Below are 7,457 nucleotides of genomic sequence, written 5' to 3'. Positions count from 1 at the left end.
ACAGCAGAACAACATGCCTAACGAGAGAACGGGCAAGGGAAAAATAGCCAGGCTCTTCTGTAGCCCCAATTTATTGACTCATTAATAATCTTGGTGTCACCTAGTCTTCCAAAAACAATAAGGCAGTAATTAGCTTGGCTTGGCCAGTCAGCCAGCCCACGATGAAAGGCAATAAAATGGGAACAAATGGAAAGACAAAAAGTAAAATAGGTTTATAAGCAACATACCTTTAAACATTTTATTATCATTTAAAATGAGAAGGTTTAGAGTTTTAACTACATAATTAATAGCCCAAGAAGCTACTTGTCTGGACAGAAGGCATACCAACTTCAAGCACCAGAGGGAGGGTGCCTAGGAGCAACCTGGGCACAGCAAGGTACAAATTATAAATTCTTTCACAGACAGCAGCAAGGTCCAAAATCCTCTGATCTGCCTCATGAGTCTGCCTCCAGAGACTAGTAAGTGTTCTGTCCCTGTAGGAGTCGCCAGCACTGGCAGCCCAGGCACCTCACAGGGTAATTAGTGGGCTGTCCTTTACCTTCAGTGGAGGCAACAATGTCTATTTCTGGACTTGGTGCCCACTTCACAAACACCCCTGCTACATTCTCAGTAAATGTACACACATATTTCAGTATATATGTATTTATATATACTTGTAAATATGTATTTTATATATATGTACATATATGTATGAATGAACCAACCCCAACTCCAAACATAAGTGTCACTTCAGTTTAGCATCAATGCAGGATTTCAGTTTAGTTATTCAGATTTCTTTCCGTGGTCATCTTGACTTGCAATGTTCTGAGGTGGAACTGAAGAAGACTTAAATGTTTCAAACTAGAAGCAAGAAAGTTGGGATCTTCTCACCACCACTGTCTGGTTCATCTCCGACTCCGTTTCCTCATCAGCAAAAAATAATGTTACTACTGTTATTGAGAATGACGGCCCTTGTGGCATTGTCTCTGTGGTCACATCTGAGCAGGTGCTGCTCCTGTGGTATGAGTGGGGGTAGGAGCATTGAGTTATGCTGAGACCATAATGCCAAGCCAAAGGGAAAAGAGAGAAAACCAAGAAAAGAAGTAGCCACAGCCAAGGGAATGAGGCCATGTAAGATGTGAGCCCCCAAGGCGAGTGTCCAGCGGTCCCAACTGCAGTGCACAAAGGGGCAAGGTGACCTCAAGCTTAATGCAGACCAGTATGTATGGTGCTGAGGTGCTGAGTGGACACAGAACCTGAAGACCCCAGACAGACAAAGATCAGCACACTAATTCTAGGATGTCCTAGTTCAAAGCAGGATCCACCCCAGAGAAGTTTCTAGAAAGGGTTAAGGAGCATGTGTAGACTTCAGATAACCAGGCTACAATTCATACCTAGTTCTAAGAGGACAAAAAATAAGGAATGAGGAGAAAGGCCACAGCTCCTATAGCAGTGCTCAGGTCCATCGCCATCCTGGGGGCACCAAGAGGCAGGGATAAGGCAAGAAGAAGAAACAGAGTTGCTAATACCCTCCAAGCCCTGACCAAGATTGGCTCAGGATCGGAATCTGTCAATGGAAAATCCCCGATGTTTCAGCAGAGCTGGGAGCACTGAGGAAAATCAGAGACTGACTTGACACTCATTGACATTCACCCCTGAAGGTTCCCAGCACCCTGGCATTAAGTAACTGAAAGCCCTCAATGGGAAAGAAGATATATTGAAATAACCGCGATAGTTATTAAAGTTTGACATCTACCCTAGGCTGATGATTGGTGGAAAACTGCTTTTAAACCCTTTTTTGCTTCCTGAAAGTGACCATTAGTGTGAAAAATCAATACTCTGAATTCCTCAGTGTGTTTCTGCTGTCCATAGGCAGGCAACATGGCTCCTTGTGGCACAGGCCTGGGTACCATCTTCTCAGAAACCAAGATTAGGGGCAAGGCAACTGTCCTCCAGGTTCTACACAGAGCCACCCTCCAAGGCCAGAAGAGAATACTCAAGACTAGGAATTTTAACAAGCTACCATCTTGACACTTTTGAGTGAATCCAGTGGTTACATCTGTTCTTGGCCAGGAATTTTCTAACCAGATCTGAATAAATGCTTAGTGAGTATTGTTTTCACTCCATCGGGGTCTGTGGCTAAAAGGTTAGTGGTGTTTTGTTTTACAGTATGAGGGGAATTTGGTGCCTTGGAAACAGAGTGGTTAACACAGACCATAGGCCAGTGGTTTTCAACTCAAGCTGTACCTAGAATCATCTGAAAACTTTTTAAAAAATACCAGTGCCAGGGCTCCACCCCTAGAGATTCTGACTTAATTTGTCTGGGGTATGTAATATGCCACAGAATGTTTTAAAAGCTCCACAGCCAGGGGCCAGCCCAGTGGTGCAGCGGTTAAGTTCACACATTCTGCTTCTCGGCAGCCCGGGGTTCACTGGTTTGGATCCCGGGTGCAGACATGGCACTGCTTGGCATGCCATGCTGTGGTGGGCGTCCCACATATAAAGTAGAGGAAGATGGGCACAGATGTTAGCTCAGGGCCAGGCTTCCTCAGCAAAAGGAGGAGGATTGGTAGTAGTTAGCTCAGGGCTAATCTTCCTCAAAAAGAATAAATAAATAAATAAAAGCTCCACAGGTGATCCTTCCATCCTACTAGGTTGAAAGCAGCACTTCTCAAACGCTAATGTGCGTATGAATCCCTGGGGATCTTGTAAAACATGCAGATCCTGATCCAGTAGGGCTGGGGTGGAGCCTTAGATTCTATATTTTTAACTAACGTCCAGGTGATACCCAAGCTGTTTGCCTACAGGCCACACATTGAGGTGTTTAGAAAATACGGAAAAAAGTTTCAAGAAAGGGGGGTCCACGCTCCTTTCCTCCCAGGGCTCTTAGTAGGGGAGCCCTCCCTGACCAGGGCAGACCCACCCCCACCCCCAGATCTGTGGCTCTGACTTAGCTGTCTGTCAGGTTGAGCAGATGCTTCCAGAGCTCAAAGATGACCTTCTGAGTTAGCTATGAAAATAAGAAATCGTCCAAATGTCTAGTAAGGCCTCAAATCAGTCAGGGCAGCACTAATGGGAATCCAAGAGTGAGCAAATAAGAATCAAGCAGTGAACTTTAAAAAACTGAACCTGCCTTTGTTTCGCTTTGGCTCCAGGCTTGTGGGGAAACTCCCTGAGCAGAAGCTTGGGTGGCCCCAGTTTAGTCAGATGGTGAGCAGAGGCTTCCGGGGAGGAAGAGGGATGCCGAGGAAGGAGGGCTCCATTTACAATCCGTGGCTTAGAACACAGCACAGTCCACACAGCTCTGCAGACCTAAGCCTTGTCACTGAGATGGGACCCTGTGAGCTCCTCCTGAGGTGACTGCCACTCTCTTCTGCCTTCACCTTCCTGACATCCTGCTTTTCTCGGCTCCCTTCCCGGATCAGGAGGATCCAACATGATGAACTTCAAACTCTGCGTGGCCTCCACATCTGTGTGATCCTTCAGCCTTACCTCCCAGGACATTCTTCTTTCCTCTCCACCCAAGCTCAGGGGTCATCTCCTCACCAGGGCCTCAGCATGGTCTTCCTCCACCTGGAATAGTCTCCTTTTCACATTTCCAATCACTGAAAGTCTCCAGCCTTTCAAGGCCCAGCTTCAGTCCTATCCTTCTCCTCAAGTCTTCCCTGACCTAACAGCTCCCACTCCGTCCCTGGCACTTCTAGAACATTCCCTGGTTGTTCCTGGCTTTTACATGCCCTGTTGGTCCCGACTTAATCATCTTTTCACAAGAATATGGTGCATCTCCCTAACCACATCATGAACTTCTGGCTTACAGTACTGTACCTATACTTTCTTATACCTCTTGCACCCAGTACAGCTCTTCATAAACAAAACGTGCTCAGTAAGATTTGTCACACCTTTGCTAGAGAGCTCACCACAGTCGATGAAGCTGTGATGAAACCCAGAGGCAAGATTCCCATTCCACTCACAGACAAGACTTCTCACCAATAACAGAAGCATCCATTACCACAACGCTTAAGATCTCTGTCTAATCTGGGGATGTTTGCCATTATGTGGCATCAAACAGTCCCTGTTCTGGGTTCCCTCAATGCCCTATTCTTTATACTCCCTTGTGCCCGGGACAACCATCATGCTGGGATGGGCATCCAGTTCAAAAACTTAATCTTCAGGCTGTACAATTTTCACTCCTTGTAAGGAAGTCAAAGTTCTTTGCAGGATCAGGCCGTCAGTCTGTTCTGAAGAGAAAAACAACAGGGTGTGGTCAGAAGAAAAGTAGAGACCTAGCGAAACAAACGTCTTCTGGAAAAACAGCTCATACAGCTAGAACAAACAGGTATAGCCACTTCCCTAGCTCCTAGCAGAACTGCACCAATGCAAAGTTGCAGATACATATGTACGAATGCCAGCCAACGCCATCTGTCTAGGAACTACCATCAAGCTTTTCTGCAGGGCTAAATCTGTCCAAAACAGTAAATAAAAACAATGGAAGCTATGAATGTGATCATTAGATTGCTCCATGGGAATACTCTGAAAGCAGAACCTTGCTGGGGGTCTTAGGAACGTCCCAGTGTGCTGGCAGCCCTTGACAAACAGCAAAGGAGAAATGAGATGCATTTGCTGCACATTTCTGATTCTCTCCCAGGGTTCAGTGCACAAAGGCCCTGTTCCTTTCCCCCCCAGGACACACGGCCAAAAATGCTGCCCTCGGTTGCACACATGGCTTGCCTTAGCCAGGTTCTGTGTTGGCCTTGGGCACTAAAGCCTGCTCTGAATCCTCCCCCGCTGCCCTGGGGCTCCTCTTTTGTTTCAGCCAGCCTTCTCTCAGGTGCCAGTCCTCCGGCATCACAGAGAGGGAAGAGAGTTAAATTCAGTCAAGGTTGAAGGGGAGGAGAAGACGTTGCAATTAAATTGCTAATTAAGGAAATACCAACCTGAAGAAGCTAATTTGCACTGACCTATTTAAAATATCTACCAGTAGATCAGGCATGAATTGAGGTGCAGCCCTTTTATGCAATAGCCAACTGGCTTTCTTTCAGAGCAGCAGCTATCAATAATTCCATGCTGAGGACCATCTGATAGGAAATCAACCGCTGGCCCCTGGAATGCCAGCATTCCCCACTGCTCTGTTTTCCCAGTTGTCAGCTCTGTTTATAAATTGTCCATTTATAGCAAATCCAGCACCTGCTATGAACACCTCATCCTGCCAAGTGTTGGAGTGCATCGCAGAAAGAGCCACTATAGACTTGCTCAGTTCCTTTTAACCTTTTCCCAGCTCGGGAGTTTGAATATTTGCATAGGAATTCTGAGGGAGGACTTATTCTGAAGGAAAAGGATAGACAGTCTATTAAAAGTTAGCATTTTGCTCCATTAAAAAAAAAAAAAAAAGCAAATCATCATTCTCTTGGGAGACACAATACTCTCTTTCTGAACAAGTCTGACATTGGGACACATTTAAAATAACCCCTGGAAAATTCAACAGGGTAAAAACGCTCTGGAGAAAGGTTAAAGGAGGCTTTCTTTTTAACTCCATTATGTAGTTTTTTAGCTCACTGACAATACTGCCACTTAGCAGATAATGCTGCCTGCTGCTCAAAACCATTATGTAAAATATATTTAAAGACACTTTCCCAGTGCTGGAAACCCAATACACGACTGATATTTGGTTTTGCTTCTTGCCAATTATCCATTTGCAAAATCCCTAGAATTGATTCTCATAGTCCCACCCCTTCCCCCAATCCCACTGTTTCTGTTCATTTTGTTCTTTGTAAAACAAAATAAAGTCAAATGGCACACATAGAATATTCATGTTGTGTGGGTTCACAGCTTCTAGAGGGTAGTGAAGGTCAAACCAGACGCCATGGCGCAAAGAAACATAGTGGTAACCTTGGGGAGGTGAGGCGAGCCCTTGACGCTTCAGTTTACACCTTCCTACAATAATCCTTCTCAAGCACAAGATTGTCACCCTTTTAAAGCCACAGAGGGAGACCCTGATTAAGACCACGTGGGCAGAGGCAGCTGGACTGAGGGGGCGGCATTCCTGATCCCCAGCCCTGCATTCAGCCCGGTGGGTGGCCCCATATTTTTATGAGAGGACTAAAGGGCTTAATACTTCTTTAAAAAGAAAAAAAATGTTGAGCTATCTGGCTATAAAAGACAACCCATCCAAGGTTATTACTATTAGTGGGCCGGCAAAGTTAGGTAGTCCTGAGATCAGGAAAAACAGAAGTGATTCAAGAAACAGAATTAGAGGGCATGAAATTAAACACTCAAGAAATTAAAAATGCTTGCTCTGGGCAATGTATTTTCCTTTGCATGGCCCAGGGTCCTCAGCATTCCGTCTGGCATAGCTTGTAGCTTTTTGTTACAGTTTATGCAGATTAAACTAATCCTCGATTACATAGGCATCAATTCTTTCTTTCCAAAATGGAATCATGCTTAATCAGTTACATGTTACACTGATGCAAATCATCCTTGCTTACTTTTTGGTCATTCGATGGCCATCTGTTTTACCAACCTGGATTCTTTCACTCATCACAGAAGTCAGGCTCCATTACTCGAGATGATCTCTGAGATGCCCCTGCTGGAGAAAGGAATGTGCAAATTAGGAGACTACAAATCAGTTTGAAAACTCAATGACTCCTTCCCATAAATCTGTGTCCTTAATATTAAAAATCATTTGGAGGTGCTGAAAAGAAAGAGAACTGATAGCCAACAGGAACCAGCAACCCTCCTCTCTTCGGGGCACGGATTAGTCGTGGAAAGGGACTATGCAGATCTAAATCCATATTCTGCTACCAAAAATAGAAAAGAGGAAACCTTTGAAGCCAGAGAAGGCCTAAGAACTGTCAGCAAAGAGCCGGAGCTACCCGGGCAGGAAGCAATGCTCCGGTGGCAGTTTCGTGCTGCCTTTTTTTTTCTCCCCTGTGGCTTTCACATTCATCCTGTTAGAAAGATAGCTTTCAAAGGCTTCCCTTCAACACTGACACGTACGCGCCTTCACAACCCGCCTTTCTGCAGCAGCTCAGGGGCCTGGCGCTCGCTGAACGTTGCTTCCACAGAGCCCTTGGGTTTGGTGTGATTTTCCCCCATCGGTCATTTCAATCTGTTTAAGGTTGAACAGTGAACTCCTCATAGAGACGTTACACAGAGAGCCCTCAGTAGGAAACGGTTAGCTGAGCAAACATTTGTTTCCTGTTTTGCTCTTGATAATTTCACATTTCAACTCAACCTAGCTTTCATCCTTTTAATTTTTTTTAGAGTCATGGAAATCAATGCACCAAACCAGTGAAGTTTGTTTTTTCTCATGGGCTTTGAATGACACTCTGAAAATGACCCTTGAGTCTATCTTATGAAAGGTATTTGAATTAGAAGTGGTTCTTTGGAAGCAAGAGAGTGAGAGAGCTTTGGAATGGCCTGTGGGACAGCTGGAGAGGCACAGAGGGTGAGAGGGTTTCTAGCAGGAGATTAGGTTCATG

The 7,457-nt window shown here is 45.2% G+C and overlaps 1 long non-coding RNA gene across 2 annotated transcripts; it reads right to left on the bottom strand.

The window, feature by feature from the left end:
• Positions 1-207: 207 nt before the first annotated feature.
• On the bottom strand, positions 208-7,107 carry LOC103548207 (uncharacterized). Of its 2 annotated transcripts, XR_011530323.1 has the most exons (4): positions 6,973-7,107; positions 6,462-6,562; positions 3,113-4,217; positions 208-994 (listed from the first exon to the last, which is right to left on the bottom strand). It is a non-coding gene; the product is annotated as an uncharacterized lncRNA (long non-coding RNA). The 2 variants fall into 2 exon arrangements; XR_544192.2 differs by lacking the exon at positions 208-994 and having other exon boundaries at positions 2,526-4,217.
• Positions 7,108-7,457: the final 350 nt, after the last annotated feature.

This window comes from Equus przewalskii, chromosome 20 (assembly GCF_037783145.1).
Source record: "Equus przewalskii isolate Varuska chromosome 20, EquPr2, whole genome shotgun sequence".
Taxonomy (NCBI): Eukaryota; Metazoa; Chordata; class Mammalia; order Perissodactyla; family Equidae; genus Equus; species Equus przewalskii.
The sequence above is the reverse complement of the archived record's forward strand: the minus strand, read 5'-3'. Positions and strand labels throughout refer to the sequence as shown.